This window comes from Canis lupus, chromosome 13 (assembly GCF_003254725.2).
Source record: "Canis lupus dingo isolate Sandy chromosome 13, ASM325472v2, whole genome shotgun sequence".
Lineage (NCBI taxonomy): Eukaryota > Metazoa > Chordata > Mammalia > Carnivora > Canidae > Canis > Canis lupus.
The window spans coordinates 40760463-40777948 of record NC_064255.1 but is presented as its reverse complement, the minus strand read 5'-3'; the positions used below and the strand labels follow the sequence as shown (position 1 = coordinate 40777948).

At 37.3% G+C, this 17486-nt stretch overlaps 2 long non-coding RNA genes across 2 annotated transcripts in view; one reads left to right on the top strand and one right to left on the bottom strand.

The window, feature by feature from the left end:
• Positions 1-17486, bottom strand: part of LOC118352368 (uncharacterized) — a 53240-nt gene that overhangs the window by 15511 nt on the left and 20243 nt on the right. The gene's annotated exons all lie outside the window — the stretch shown is intronic.
• Positions 1179-16113, top strand: LOC112662610 (uncharacterized). The gene is made up of 4 exons (XR_003138696.3): positions 1179-1254; positions 10895-10968; positions 13796-13873; positions 15911-16113. It is a non-coding gene; the product is annotated as an uncharacterized LOC112662610 (long non-coding RNA).

The window sequence follows — 17486 nt, the reverse complement described above, 5'->3', positions numbered from 1 at the left end:
CAAATAATTCTTCTCATCTTATTTGGAAGGCTAATCATGAAGGATAATTTAAAAGCTCTGATTTTTTTTCTGAGTTTGGGCCTTGTTCCATTGGACTACTGAAGATCATAACAATCACATGTTTTTGCTTGACCACGTTGAAGAAAATGGGCACCTTTGCTCTGATGCCCCCTTGTAATTCACAGATATGTACCTTAATCTTTTGTGGAGTCTTGGATTTGAAACGTGTTCTCAGTGGGCCTCTTCCTTGGCAGCATGTGTGTTCAGGTAGACGGCTCCATCTGTGACTAATGCTGGCCAATAAGAGGTGCAAGCTTAAGTGTAAGAGAAAACTCAGACTCCACATAAAACCTTCACCTAAGATTGCACTGCTCTTACAAACTAAGTCAGACATTTTGTGTGTTTGTGAAAAGTCAGACATTTTGTGAATTGTGTTTGGCTTTTAATGTTTACTCTTTGAAACAAGAGATGAACTGTATCAAAGCCATAAGTACATCAGAAATAGAAACCCTTCAGAGCCCCTGGGGGGCTCAGGGGTTGAGCACCTGACTTGGGCTCAGGTCATGACCCTGGGGTCCTGGGATTGAGTTCCACACCAGGCTCCCTGCATGGAGCCTGCTTCTCCCTCTGCTGTGTCTCTGCCTCTGTGTGTGTGTGTGTGTCTCATGAATAAATAAATAAAATATTAAAAAAATAAATATAAAAATAGATAAAAATAAAAAATAAAAACCCTTTAATGCAGTGTTATACGTTTGGAATTTCTGTCCAAATTTAGCATTAGATTTTTGGAAATAAGTATTAAAATATTTTTGGAGAGGGCAGCCCGAGTGGCTCAGCGGTTTAGCGCTGCCTTCAGCCCAGGGCCTGGTCCTGGAGACCCGGGATCGAGTCCTATGTCAGGCTACTGCATGGAGCTTGCTTCTCCTTCTGTCTGTGTATCTGCCTCTCTCTCTCTCTCTCTCTCTGTGTGTGTACCTGTCATGAATAAATAAATAAACCTTTAAAAAAATAAAAAAATAAAAATATTTTTGGAGAGTAAAGAACACTTAACATCGTGCTTCCTTTCAGTGCTGCATCTAAAAAAAAAAAAAAAAAAAAAAAAAAAGATAAATACACCTCCCCCCCCCCTTCAAGGAACTTAGAATCTGATAGAGACACAATGCAACCTAGTAATTGCAATACAGTAGATGTGCTGGTACCATAGGCTGACTCCTGGTGCTGTATGGTCTCATGATTCCCAGGCCAGAATTTTGGGTTTGTTTTTTTGCTTTGTTTTTGCACTAAATCTCATTACAGTAAAGAATATTTTCCATGTATCTATAGAAATGCCATGCATCATTTGACCCCAAGAGAAAAACCACCTTGTCTTTTCCCTTTTAATGTAACTTATTCCTTCAAGAATACTATTTTCCAATAATTATTAACCAACTCAAATCTTTCTAATGACATGCATATTCTTTCTCCTCTCTTCTCTCTCTCTCTCTCTCTCTCTGCATCAGCATGGGTGTATATTTTAACATCTCTTTAAAAACCAATTACAAAATGATGCTCAAAACAAACTACCATTGTTTCTTGTAACTATAGTTATTTCGGGTTTTTGTCTCATAAAATAAATCAAAATAGAAGTATATTGGCAAGTATTACAGTGTCCTGAGAAGCTTGTTAAGTTGGTGTTTCTAAGCATCTGGTTAAATTTTAGGAGAATTTTTTTTTTCAAGATCTCTTTCCCTGAAATTTCAAAATTTATTTTCAATGCTCATTATCCTAAGCCATTTTTTAAAAAATATTTTGTTTATTTATTCATGAGAGACACAGAGAGAGAGAGAGAGAGGCAGGGACACAGGCAGAGGGAGAAGCAGGCTGCTCACAGGGAGCCCCACGTGGGACTGGATCCCACCCTGAGCCAAAGGCAGAGGCTCAATCCCTGAGCCACCCAGGCGTCCATATCCTGAGCCATTTCTTTAAATACTGTTCTCTGCCTTTCCTCAATCAAGCAAAGTTATGCGCTGTCTGGTAATAACAAAACAATTTAAAAGCTTCATTTCCATCAGAAGAAAACATTAAAAATCATTTGCATGCATATTTTTTGCAGAGTTTTCATTTTCCCAGATTATGGATCTATCTCATGGCTATGAAGCAGAATTATGACATAATCTGCCTGAATGGAATCATGAGTTCAATATATCTCATTTGTGCATTGTAAACACTTTTCCTTCTAAGATTTATTCTTTGAAAATATAGTTTCCACACAGTTTCCTACCTACAGTAAACTTAGCATTAAGTAGCAACAGAATGACAGATTGCCATTTAGAGCACTAATTGTGATTTTGCCAAAATGAAATACTATTCACATGAGACAGCACAATATTAAAAGTGGACAACCTGAATCAAAAATGGAAAATGTGGGATCCCTAGGTGGCGCCGCGGTTTGGCGCCTGCCTTTGGCCCAGGGCGCGATCCTGGAGACCCGGAATCGAATCCCACGTCGGGCTCCCGGTGCATGGAGCCTGCTTCTCTCTCTGCCTGTGTCTCTGCCTCTCTCTCTCTCTCTGTGTGTGACTATCATAAATAAATAAAAATTAAAAAAAAAAAAAAAGGAAAATGTGGTAGCATGTGTTGGAAAGAAACTCCAACTCCAAAAATCTGTGGTGATGAGGTCTCCAGGGCACAGTTTTATCCCAAGAAGACTGTCAGAATGCCAAGTTCCTAGTACCTATGAAATATTCACAGAACTCTATAAAACAATGAGGTTAATATGGAAATAATCAATCATTAAGAAATGAAAATTGTATTAGAAATCACAACAGCCCTAGTGTGTAAAACATTATCTCCTTGGCTCATGTAAAAACATATAGATATGTACATGCAGAGAATTGTCATTCAGAACCCCCAAATGAGAACTATGGTTGGCCTATCATTTGATTAACCACGTCTTCCTCTTAGATATTGATGGCAAGAAGAAGGAGAGAGCTCTGCTTTTTCCAAAATTTGATCTCAATAATAAAAAGCGATTTTTCTCTGCATGTACCAGTTTAAAATGTCACCTGAGGCAGCTTCTCAGAGTGGCCCATAGCACGTAATGAGCCGTGAGACAACTGCCAGATGGTTTACGGGTATATTCATTACAAGGCACAATCACAGTTTATTAACAAAGAAGGGGGAAAAAATGAAACCAAGTTGGCTTTAAAGCATAACGGGAGATATATTAATGAAATAAAACACCAGTAAATTTTCAGGTAGACTGATCGTCACTTCTCTATACATTGATACTGGACTCAAACACCCGGTAGCTAATTAGGGACTTCTGTGACAGTGCCAGGATTTTTTCTGATTAGATATTTTAAGTGGTGGACTCCTATGGTTTCAGATATGCTTATTTTCAGCCAGTAATCATCAATCTTCCGCCTGAATGAACATATGCCTTTATCCTTAAAAGTTCTATGCACCGCAAGAAGTCAGAACTGTATGAGGTCCCTCAGAGAGAATACAAGCATATATAAATATATATATTATTTTTTATTTAAATATATTTAAATATTTTTTTATTTAAATATATTTTATTTAAAATATATATATATTTTTTTTAATCAAAAGCTGCTGCATCAGGGATTCATTCTTGCTCATTCCTTGGCACTTTTTCCATCTCTCCTGCAGTAGAAAGCTGACCTTAGGAACTGGAGTCTCCTCTAGTAAATGGTGGGGAGGGGAGAGGTTGGAGGGGTCAGTCTCCTCAATCTCATACAGTCTTCTCAGGGTACAGAAACCTTTCATTTCTTGTGTTTTTTTTGTTTTGTTTTGTTTTTGTTTTTGTTTTTTTTTTTCACTTTGCCTTTCACACCTTCCTGCAGTGGTCTAGAGGTATCATTTTTTTTTCCCCTGGAGAATTTATTTGTCCCAGGAATAGAAGACCATAAAATAGCATATGTTGTTAGTGAGTTAGCACTAAATTTAATGCTCAGATTATGCCAGACAAGTAGAAACTCATTAAATCTTAAAAGTAATAGTAATTAGAACTTCTAAAACAGATTTCTTTAAACTTTTATGTGTCTTGAAAACTAAGGTATCTTGGCTTGTAAGAACTCCATCAGTATTTTTTATGAGAAAGCTGTTTTGATGGTTATAGTTTCAGAAAAATGGTTTTGAAAATTAAGAGGTAAGACATTCAAGGAGCATTTCATTCCCTCAACAAATATTTGCTAAGAACCTAAAGTGTGCCTGTTGTACTGTGGGGAGATGTAGCAGTCAGCAAACAGACACAAATCCTTCTCTATGGGAACTTTCATAGTGGAGGGAATACAACAATAAACAAGAAAGCATACAATAAATCATGTCTGGAAGCAATAACCACCATGAAGAAATATAAAGCCAAATAAGTGGATGAAGAATATAATGAGAAGGTTCTATTTTATAAAGAAATTGAAAACAATCTTTTTTTGATAAGGTGGCATTTAAGCAAGACCTAAAGGATGTGAAGGGTGAAATTTGTAGCTATTTGGACAAGGAAGTTTCCAGCAACAAGTGCAGAAGCTAGTAGTTGGTGTGTTTAAGAAGCAGCAATAAGATTGGTGTGACTTGAATAAGAAAAAGGGAGGGTCTACAGAGCAGCCATTGTGAGAACACTGGTAAAGTAGGGATTTTCAACTATTATTCTTAGTAAAATCTGAAGCTACTTGAGGAGTCTGACCCAGGACATCACTCAGCCTGACCATGCTTTTAAAAAGATGATTGAGGGTTGCCTCAATTGAGGGTGGCTCGGTGGTTGAGCGTCTACCTTTGGCTCAGGGCATGATCCCGGGACCCTGGGGTCCTGGGATCGAGTCCCATGTCAGGCTCCCTGCATGGAGCCTGCTTCTCCCTCTGCCTGTGTTTCTGCCTCTCTCTGTGTGTCTCTCATGAATAAATAAATAAAATCTCAAAAAAATAAAAATAAAAAGATGATTGGGATTGCAGGGTAGCAAACTGACTAAATATATGCTAGAGTGGAAGTTGGGTAACAGTTTAGAAAACATTGTAGTGGTCAAGATAGGGGACAGTTTAGAGTATAAAGATGGAAAGTTGAGAACCAGCCAGATACTGCGTATATTCAGAAAAAGAAAAAAAAAAAAAGATTTAGTGACAGACTGGATAAAAGAGGTGGACAACGAAAAGAAGTATAAGATAAATCCAAGAGTTTTGGCTTGAACAACATGAAAACTGAAGGTACTGAGGCAGGAAGTCTGGAGGCACATACATCTTTTGCATCACAAGATTTTTCATAAAATTTAAAATAGAATTGGAAAAAGAATGTCTATCAGATTCTCTTTTTTTACCAACCACAATGAGAAGAGAAAGCAAAAGTGATTTTTTTCTCTAAAAAGAGGGATTTCCCCTCCCAGAGACAGAGATATGATTAATAGGAACAGGCATAATCAGATGTCCCCAAGAAGGGTTTCACATGGATTCGGTTTGGGTAAATTCTAGAGCAGTCAGGACTTTTATCTCAATTCCCGTGCTATAACCTGGAGGGGTTCCAAGATTCTTTGAGAAGCCATGTGTCCATCATGGTACTAAAGTGGGAGAAGAATGATGATTATTTGAGGTTTTAAAGCCCCCATCATTCTGGTTGTGATGGACTGATGGAGACCAGTGATCATGAAGGGGTCTCGAGTTTTTGGTGAAGAGTTTACACAGCTGGTTAATTGCTACCAAAATGGGATTGGGTGGAGAACATTAAATCTGTCCCATTAGAGAAGCAATGGAGGGTTTTTTTGTTGTTGTTGTTTTGTTTTTAAGAGTGGGAGATACAGGGCAGCCCCAGTGGCGCAGCGGTTTAGCGCCGCCTGCAGCCCAGGGTGTGATCCTGGAGACCCCGGGATCGAGTCCCACATCGGGCTCCCTGCATGGAGCCTGCTTCTCCCTCTGCCTGTGTCTCTGTCTCTCTCTCTAGCTGTGTCTCTATGAATAAATAAATAAAATCTTTAAAAAAAAAAAAAAAAAAAAAAGAGTGGGAGATACAGAGTGACTGACCTCAGCAGCACAAACCACCATAAGACAGAAGACAGTTTTTGAATATCAAAGACTCATTCTCTACTGAAATTACTGAGTTTACAAGCAGCGGGCCAGATTAATTTAACTCTGCTCTTAAGCAAAGTGGACGCTCAAGACTAAATAAGATTATAGGAAGTAAAGGAAATAACATCTCCATGAGTTTGATCTGAAAATGAGAATATGCTCCAATGGTTAATATGTGTGGGGTACCTCCTTGGGCTAGATTTTCAAGTAAATCCATTACAAGGATTTTAAAACTTTGATCCTGACAAGCCAATGGAACAGACAGTTTTTTTTTTATAAATGAGGAAATTGAATCAAAGACAGGTCAGGCAACTCTCTCAAGGTCACACATCTGATAAGGGGTGGGCTTAGTTTGGGAACCCAGGAAGTCAAATGACATTTGTCATCGCATTAGACAGCTTCTGGTTACAGCACCCTGATAGCACGACATTCACTTTGACTTAACAGACTTTTTCTTGTAAACAGACTCCATATATTTTTGCTTTCAAACTAGAACAACTCATCATTTTTTAATCACATGTAATGGCTTACTGCGTGGTAGTAAACTTGGCCTTCTCTTTGATGATCTGCTTTTCTTTCCCCTTGTATCCATCCAGCTGGTCATCAAGCCCTGCCATGATCATAAATCTTGTATCCCACAATTCTTCACCTCCAGAAACATTTGCCCGGACAATCACTAACTTTTCCCATTACTTTAGTACATCCTGCAGCAAAAATAATGGGAAGAGTGTTCCTTCTCAAACACCACAGTTATCATAACTTTCGTTTTGTTCAAATATTTACATTTGACTTCTGTAATTTTAATTTAAATTGGAGTCCTGAGGATACAGAAATGAGAATAGTTTGTTCCAGCCCATAGAAAAGCTTTCAATCAGTTGTTTGCTTTTGAAAGTATTTAATCAACTAACCTTTACTGTAAGTGGTCCTGTGCAGAACAGTCCACATCCAGTCACTAAGGGAAGCCTTTAAAGCTGGATATAGATTTTACCTCAAATATAATATTTTTCTCTAAATTCTTCCATTAATGCAAAAACAATCCCAGTCAATAGATCATGGGTGCATTGTAAACTTCTACATAGAGTCCATTGCTCTCTTAGTTACAATATTTAAAAGTAAGGACCATACAAGTGTCCTAGACTTAATGCTCATGGGAGTTATCACAATTCAGTCATGTTCCATCCAACCACATATGGGGAGGAGCAGATGGTAAATGATGATGACACTGCTGCCTCATTTCCAGTATTCTTTCATCAATCTAGGAGTCTGTCATCTTGTTATTTATAAATTCTTGCCAAATCTATCTCTACCAAGAGATCTCTCTCCCCCTTGTTAAATGTAATACCAGTTTAAGTCATTTGGAGCCAGCTCCTCCCTGAAGCTACCTTGTCAACATGAAGAGACTTCAGGGTTTGTTTTTTTGTTTGTTTGTTTTTTAGATTTCCAGAATCAATACTGCATTGCATTACATTAGTGTTTTTGTGTGTTTTTAAAACATCTGTAAGCATTTTTTAATCATCTTTTCGAAACCTTTTTTTATTTGTGGGGCACCTCTGTGGCACAGTCAGTTGTGTCCAACTCTTGGCTTTGGCTCAGGTCATGACCTCAAGGTCATGAAATCGAGCCCCAAGTCGGGCTACCCACTCATGTTGGAGTCCTGCTTGAAATTCTCTCTCCCTTTCCTTTTGCCCTTCCCATTTGTGCTCTCTCTCTTTCTCTTTCTCTCTCATTAAAATAAATAAATAAAATCTTACAAAAAAAAAAAAAAAAAACCTTTAGGGATGCCTGGGTGGCTCAGCGGTTAAGCGTCTGCCTTCGGCTTAGGGTATGACCCTGGAGTCCCGGGATCAAGTCCCACATCAGGCTCCTTGCATGGAGCCTGCTTCTCTCTCTGCCTGTGTCTCTGCCTCTCTCTCTGTCTCTCATGAATAAATAAATAAAATGTTTTTAAAAAAGCTTTATTACAGAATGCCATTTCTTGAGAGACCAAGGTTAGCAGTTCCAATATCTAAGGCAATAGAACCTCTAGATTTATTATGTAGCTTAGGGAACACTGAAATGTAGATTAGAAGTGACAAATAGTTTATCAAAAATATTGTTTTATGTTTTTGAGTGCTACCAACCCCATATTCCTTTTATAATCTGTATCACGGCACTTTTTTGCATCTAAATAGAACAACAGAAACACAGCATCTTTCCTCATTTTCATTTCACCATTTTGGTGAACACTTATCTGGAATAAACACTTGAAATAATTATAAGACATATAATAAATAATTAATCAGGTCATTGGGCATTTATTGATCTCTGATGAGTTTCTATGGCTGCTGAGGTTAATAAAACACAGAACTTGTACTGAAAAGTCCATAGCCTACTTGGGAAAATCTACATAGAAACAAGCAAGTTAAAAACATGGGGCTTATCCAAGCTGCTTTGGAAATAAAATAGAGTTTCTATTCATGTGTACAAAGAGAGGATAAAAGTGATGGTTATAATACATGGCTGCAGATGAACATAATTATGTATGTGGGGGAGAGATAAAAGAAAATAAAGTGATTTCCTTAATTCCTAAAAACTTTCTTCCATCAACACGCTATCTTACTAGGTTACCATGTTCTATTTTCCCTTGACAGTAAATATTTTTGATAGAATTGTCTACTTATTATTTGTTAGTAATATTTAAGTTAGTAATTCCTAAGAATATTGTCAAACTCCCACCCCCAATTTTTTTCTCATACTACAATAATCACAAAATGTTACAAATCACTATCTTGTCAACAAACCAAGTAATATCCAATTATCACTCCCTTTTGTCATCTGTGATAGCACAACACTGTCAAGTTCATCTTATATGTGCTCTTCTTCAATGGTAGATTTCTTCTCTCATCGTCAGACCTCCCCCTCTCAAGTTGCCCCCATTTCTCAGTTCATTGCCACCTAATTCCACCTGTTAGCCCATTACCTCCTTAAAGATGACTTCAATCATATAGGCAGTTTGACATCTCTCCTTACTCTAAGGCAGAATTTTGGCCTACTGGAAATCTCCAATCTCTGCAACTAATGCTCTGGTCTAAATGTTTGTGTTGCCCCAGAATTCACATGCTGGAATTCTCGTGCCCGGTGCGATAGTGTTAGAAGGCGGAGTCTTTGGGAGGTGATTAGATTACACAGTTGCGGCCCTCATGAATGGTATTAGTGTTTGTTTTTTGTTTTTTTTTTATTTTTAATAGACCCAACAGAAGTCCTTAGGCCCTTCTACTGCATGAGGATATAAGAAGTCTTGAGCCTGAAGAGAGCGCTTTAAGCGACCATGTTCACACCCTATTGAACTTTGAGCCTTTAGAATTGTGAGAAATAAATTTCCATTGTTTAGAAATACCATCTGTGGTATTTTATTACAGCAGCCTGAACAGAACTAACTCCCAAGAGTCTCTAGATCCGACTTTTATAGATAATCCACATTTAGTTTATTTTTTCTTTCCCATACAGAATTACTCAAAATGTCAATAAATACATGAAAATATTTCCCTTCTTTGTTTTTACCTTAGTTTCTCTCTTCTTCTTTTAGTATGTCACCAAAAATAAAAACTTACTATACTATGAGCCTTCTGTGAAATAGTCAAATCAATAGCGCATACACAGCTATTTAATATTTTTTTCTTTTATTCTCTTACTAAGTTTAATGCTTTTTACCTGATACTATAGGTATCTCTGTCCCTCACTTCTCTCTTTCACTCTGAGTGGCAGAAAGGTGTAATATTTCTAAAGCTAGACAGGCTTGAATTGAAACCCATAGTCTACATTTCCACTTAGATATTGAACAGAAGATGGTAATTTTTATCTTTCCTTCCATACCTCCAGATTCTCAAATTTAACTGAACATTAGAATCACTTGGGTACTTTAAAAATACTCATCATAGAATTATATCTACTACTATTTCAATTTAATTGATCTGAAATATGGACTGGACAGAGGATTTTAAAATTTCCAAGGTTTTTGAAAGGAACTCTAAGGTTGAGGACTCTGGTGGAAAGTGAGGTGCCAATCTTTCTTCCCCAATTTTTGCACAGTAATTAGTATAAAAATTCTCACATACTATGAATATCTTAATAATTGTCAGTTGAAGGACTATGTTGGGAGTTCACAGATATTCCTGAAAAAAGGGGGAAAAAGCCTAGAAGACAACTATTAGAAAGGCATAAGAAAGAGGTACACACAAAATTGTTAGTCGCTTTACAACAATTAATTTAGCATCAGCAAGCAAATTTGTGGGGGAAAAAAACACTGGGGGTCATTCAGATCTAATTTCAATATTTAAAGCAAAGAGTAAAAAGATGAATGTTAATCCAGTAGGAATTTTTTGTTTAGCTTATAGAGGCCTTAGAGGTGAATGCAATGTGTGTTTTCTGAGAGAGCTTCACATAGTATCTGACTTCTGAGATTCTATTAATGTGTTTTTGTTTTTTAAAGATTTTATTTACTTATTCATGAGAGATACAGAAAGAGAGGCAGAGACACAGGCAGAGGGAGAAGCAGGCTCCATGCAGGGAGCCCGACGTGAGACTCGATCCTGGGACCCCAGGATCAGGGCCTGGGTGGAAGGCGGCATTAAACTGCTGAGCCATCCAGGGCTCCCTATTAATGTGTTTAATGTGCATTTCTCAGGTTCTTCCTGTGGCTGGTAAGAGCCCAACAGAACCCAAGAAAGTTTCAGGAAATAAAAGCCATAAAAATATGCAAAAAAAAAAAATATTGGCTTTGATATTGGATGATCCAATTCAATTCTTGTTTCACCATTTCTTTATGGAATATGGTGATAATTATGGAATTCTGTCTACATCCCAGGTTCTGTACTAGAATGTGGAATTGAATGAGGAAGAAGATGTAATCTATGGTCCAAAAATCTTCTGACGGAGAAGGTAAATGAGTAAAAAAAGAAACTAAAGTAGGAAAACACAATGTGAAGAATTTTATGCATAAAAAAACCATGAGACCAGCCACAGAAAAGCCAGGAAAGCAATTTTGCAAAAGAAAAGGCTAAACTGATCATCTCTATTCTCTCCTATCTTTTTGTGATTCTCAAGTTTACAATTTTATCTATGAGTAGAGATATATAAAATTACAAAAATTTTCATAGGACGCAGGAAATGTCATGTTCATAGTGGGCTAGCAATGTTAGCACACTGCCATGTTGTGGGTAAGAAGGGATGGGTTGCATTATTAAAGTAAGGAAGAGAATAAGAGGAAGAAAAACAACAGTAGCTAGGCTACTGTTTTATTTTCCAGGAACAGTAAAGTTGATGTTTTAAGAAAACTTTGGCCAAGAGCCCTGAAATATTTAAATGTCAGCAATAGTTAGATCCAAATGTCTAATGAATTGTGTAAAGTATGTGAAAATTGGGAAAGAGTTTGGATTAATAATCACAATGCACACACGCACCAATACACATACACAAACACAAAAAGCAATATTGATCACATTTTAGAAATACAGATGGTAGACATGAGTGGCTAGAAAAGATTTGGAAAATTTGCGAAAAAAGAGAGAATAAAATACATTCAGTTAAGATAATGAGCAAATACAAGAATATTCTATTCATTTTTCCCCAGGAGTTTGGTTAAATTCTGCAGTTCTTGGCAGTGGAATAAAATGTATGAGTGCTCTGTTTGTTAGATTTAGCACAAAGTCAAATTTCTTCTAGAGATTCTTTAAATGTTGATCACAAAAACCCTTTATACTCTTAAAAAGTAATGAGTATCTCAAAAACTTCTATTTTGGGGCTTATACCTCACAATATTTTCTGCTTTAGAGACTAAAACTGAGAGATTTAAACATATACTTGTTAATTAATTTATTTAAGTATAACAATAAGAAACCCATTACCTGTAGGTATACTGTTTTTATTAAAAATTCATTTTCCAAACCAAAAAATTTTTGAGAAGAGTAGTACTGTATGTTATCTCTGTATTTCTCTTTAATATCTGAATTAATTCAAGACAGCTAATACTTACATTTCCTTCTGGTCAACGTATTTCAATATGTTTTGGTGGATGTCTACGAATAATATCTTGCCCCTACTGATATACTGTTAGAAAAGAGAATAATGTTATGGGTGTTTTTCCTCGATACTGCACCAAAATTCAACCTGTAGTAGTTCCTTACAGGTTGGTTTTATTTTTATTTTTGCACTTTGAATGAATTTTGTGCCCATGTCTGATTTTGTTACATCACTTATTGATCGGAAAATATTGGTTCAATATCTTATGCAAGTTTTTCAACTGCTGACCCACTTCATTACAACAATATAAAAAATCACATTCATTAATAAAATCACCCATCAGAAAATCTTGAAGCTGTCAGGCTTATGGTGATGCAAAGAAGTTTTCCAAAATTCTAACTTGCTTGAAAATTTGAACTTTATCATTGGCAATAAATCTTGTCAGTTATTTTCCTTGAAGTGACAGGCCTAATTGATACCTTTTTGGCAAAATATCTGCTCAGTTACCCAAATGTAATTAACCAGTTTATGGCAGTTGTTCTTTTTGGTACCCTATGAGAAAATAGTTCCTCAGGTCATGACTCAATTGCATCTCCTCATACCAAGACTACAGTCATGATTCATGTTAAACCATCTGCATTTTTATGGGTCATTCTTTTGAGCCATCAGTGCAAATGCTGATAAAGTGGAAAAAAAATCATTGTCTTACTTGACTTATAAAAGTAGTCTTAACCCAACAGACCCCTTGAATATATATCAGAGACTCCAAAGGGTTCACTGATCACACTGTTCTAGACACATAACTAACACAAATATAATGTACAAACATAGGAAAAAAGTACATGTATATGTATGTATGTTCACACGCATGAGATTTATATAAATATGTCCTATGGACTGAATGGGGTCCCTCTAAAAGTCATATGTTGAAGGTCTAGCTCCCAATGTGATGGTATTTGGAAACAGAGACTTTGGGAGGCAATTAGATAGTGACGGTGGAGCCCTCATGATGGCATAGGAGCCCCTACAGGGAAACAAAAACAAAAACAAACAAACAAACAAAAAACACAATTCTCTCTGTCTCTGCTCTGTGAGGCTACAACAAGAAGGCAGAGTCTGCAAGCCAGGAAGAGGGCTTTCACCAGAACCCAACCACACTAGCACCCTGATTTCAGACTCCATAACCTCCAGAACTATGAGAAATAAATATCTGCTGTTTAAACCACCTAGTTTTTGGTATTTTGTTACAGAAGCCTGAGATGGCTAATATAACATGCAGGCACAGCAGATTATGTTATTCTCATTCATTTATGACCATTTACTGAAACTTAAGGATGTGTGTGTGTTTAGAATTTATAAGATTATCCTGAAGTATTTCACAGAAGACTATTAGAAAAAAAAATCTTCCTTGGCTTCTATTCAAATCCTTCCCACTGGCGTGATGGAGGGAAATTGGTTAATGTGTATCAGGATAGGAAATGAACAAATAAACAGTAATTTAGAAAGAGTCCCATAGCATTGAATGCACATCTCAATTAAGACATAATTTAAGCTATGAGACATGAGAATTTGGTGGGCTAAATCCATCAGACTAGGATGGAAACAGAAGAAACAAGAGGAGAGAAAATAGATATTTTTTTATGAAAGGAAGAATGTAAAGTTGAATCAATTGGAAAGATAAACATAAACAAGCATTTATTTTAAAACTAATGTTTTGAGAGTTTGGTATGTGCTTGACGTCATTCAGGATAGCGGGATTGCAATTGTGGACAAGACCGATCTGATGTCTGCCCTCCCAGAGTCTACAGTACGGTGGATGCTATAGGTGAGTGACAAGCATTACTCTAAAGTGAGATAGATGGGATGTCACCAACAGAGAACCATCTCTGAACGGTTACTGAAGGGTGGTAGGCAGTTGATTTTAATTGATGTAATGCTAGGCCAAGATAATGACGTGGTTAAAAAGATAGAAATCAGTTAGGAAAGAACAGAGGCTGCAGGCTAGGAGACAAGAAGAAAGAAAGAATCGTAGTAAGAGACTCCTGGAGCTCTAGACACATAGGAAGGACTGAGAAAATAGGAACATCAGTACAGCAAAGCCACAGGGTGGATTCCCTCATTGAAAGGCAGCCCTGGGAGAAACACAAGGCTCACTCTCTGGCATGGTCCTACTTGATCTCCTCCACGTTAGATTAATTTCCTTTCCCAGAAGACCACGCTCTTCTGCATGCCTGCTGGATTGTGTTCTTACATGCCTGCTGGATTGTGCGCTAAACAGTAGCTTCCTGTTTCACCACTCCAACCAAAACCCATGCTACCCTCCATTGTGCACCAGGGCTCTTTAGATCTGCCTCAATTTTGACAGTTGTCACCGTACATGGTATTTGTTTATGTGTCTGTCTTGGTAGAAATTTCGAAGTGAGCTTGATTATAGCAATGTTCTTACCAATTGCTCAAACTTTTAGGACTGACATCTCCGCCCTTTGAAACCTGTTTGGGGACTTCTCTACTCCCCTTCCACCCTGACATCTTGGCCATTTGAAACCTGTTTGGGGACTTCTCTACTACTCCTCCACCAAGAAACAAGATTATTTGAGCGCAGAGCACACTCCTGAATGCATTTACTCCATATACACTACAGCCTGATAGAAACAGATTTTAAATGACTGCTGCAAATCACAAACATTTTTCAGTAAATGTAAACATTCATTTTTTTTTCTGAGCTGAAAACATTTCGAAGAATTCAGAGTTTATATATATAACAGATGGTTCAATTTGGTCTAAAAGTTCGCTGTATCTCAGGATAATTGGTCGTGAATAGCACGGTAATGTGACTGAGCCGCGATCGAGTATAACCCATAAATAAAACACACCTGTAAAAGTGTTCGAAGCAGTTGTTAATTGTTCCACCTGGGCTACAACGTAACAGTGGAAAGCGTGCTAATAGTACCATTTGTGGGCTAATTCACTTAACTTTGGCTTTTTGCAACTTCAGATCATATTTCTGAAAACCAAACTAAGTTTCTGAACTAACAACTCTTCCACATATTTCCAGTAAACAAATGACGTAAGCCAACCCACATCTAGACAAACCACAGACGTAGAGAGCGAGTTAAAGGCCATCTTACTATCTCACTACTGTCCCCATTATAAGAAACAGCAATGAGAGTACTTCAGGCTTACACATATTTTTAATTCTTTAAATACCCTGATGCAACACATTTATAAAAACCAATATTTTCAGATGGTAGGTTTTTGACAAAGATTAAAACAGATTAATATCAGCACGATCACATAGCACAGATAACCCATGGCAGGATAACAAGACCAATATGAATAGCTCTAAAACTTTATGACTATTCTAGTGGCTTTTGTGTGCTCTGTCGAATTTGAAAGTTATAACAGTCCTGTGAAGTAGGCTAGTTTTCCCTGTCCTTTATAGATGGACAGTTCCTTTTAAGAAGTACCTCCCTAATGTCACCCAGCACTTGATGGCAGATCCAGCTTTTTGATCCACAGATTTTCCTTTCAAATCCAATGTTCTAATCTCCAGGCCTCACTGACTCTCAAAACAATAATAAAAATAATTTCAGAGACTGAGCTAAAATCATCTCACCTTCTTCAGGAATTTTAGGTGAGAGAATTCAGCGGTTTAAAAGGTCTAGGAAGTGAGATAAAGCACTGCGGATGGGCAAAGAGAGACATATCGGAAACGGTGACCACTGAGCAGAAAATGGTGAAAATAATAACAAAGGAGATCTTGAGAAGAGAGGTTGAGAGCAACCTGTGAAAGCATTATCCTAGATTTGCCAGCTCGGTGGTTTTGATTCAAATCCAGGAAATTAACTTTGTTCTCTTCCAGATTCACAGTTACAACTCACGGCCAGTCATTTGCCAAATTTGAGCTTTCGACCCTTCTACTGAAACTGTGTTTGCATTGCTCTCGAAGGAGGTGGTAGGAGGGCCATGAGCCGTGGAGCAAGGAATTCGACTCAGCCACGGTTCCATCCTGGCTCCTCCACTTGCAAGCTGGTAACCTCACCCCAGTTACTTAAATAAACACTATTGCCTCTCAGTTTTCTCAGCCATAGATGAAAAATAGTACACTTGCTGCGAATATTAAGATAATACACGTAAGGCTTCGGAACAGTTTCTGGCCCAGAGCAAACTATCAGCTAGCAGATTCAAGCTACAAGAATGTAGAAATCTGTTTATGCAAAAGAAAATGAAGGCAAGAGATGTAGATGTGAATAGTGCAGGTCTAGGGAACAGTAGAAATGAAGGAATGACGTGACATTTAGATATTGGAAGCTTTAGAAGAGAGAGGAAATTTTTTTTTTTTTTTTTTTTTTTTTTTTTAGAAAAGCAGAATTCTTGCCAGGCAGGCAACTAGGAAGTTGAATTGAAATTAAGAATTAAGGGATTAAAGGATTAAGGATGTTGTCCTTGTCCTTTTAGAGAACATTCTATGGAAAGATTGATATATTAATTTTTCAGAAAGGGGAGGCGGAAAGAGAATGAGAGAGAGAGAGAATATCCAACAGACTCCGTGTTGAGTCAGTGTCCCATGTGGGGCTCTCTCTCCAGACTCTGAGATCATGACCTGAGCCGAAATCAAGAGTCAGAGGCTTAACCGCCTGAGCCCTCCAGATTCCCCACTATGAAGAGAATCCTTAACGACAGTGTTTAGGTCCCAGGTATAGGCGCACGCATGTGCATACCTACAGGTGACCAAATTGACTTGAGTGCAAACAGAGGCAAATCAATTTAATACTCAGTGCACAGCTTCTTCAGGTATCTGCTCCTCCCTACAACTTCTCAATTTCTGGATATTCTGTTTAATTTTTTTACGTTATAATTTATCATTGGAACTATTCACACAATAGTTAAAAAGAGAGAAGTCAGTTTGATTTAAGGAAGAGTAATCTAAGAATCAAATTGTGAAGCATCACCAACGTTATTTTTTAATGTGAAATTATAAATTGATGTGTCTACTACAGATTCATCTCCCCAAACTGAATTTTCATTCCTCTTTTAGTATCAGCCTATGATACGAATGACGGTTAAAGAAGAATCTCGAAATCTTATACTTTAAAAAAAAAAACTGTATTTGATAATGTGAAGGATATGAATAAAAGTTAGTGGTACTTATTCATGTAGGGATGGCAGTTTTAATGAGTTGTCACTGTTATTCAGACGATAATTTTTATAATTGGAAGTGGCTACTGTGAGGTCACAATAAGGAAATAAAATCTTCATTCAGTTGAAATGTAACTTTGTTCAGTTATAACGACCCATAGAAAAGAGGGTTTTCAACTAAGGGTGCATTTTCATCACGTACACAGTGAAATATAATTAGGTTCAGCCCTCATTCACAGCATCTGCATTTAAAAGCTCAACTCTGTATGAAGCTCCTCCTTTTCATTCTCCTCCACTTC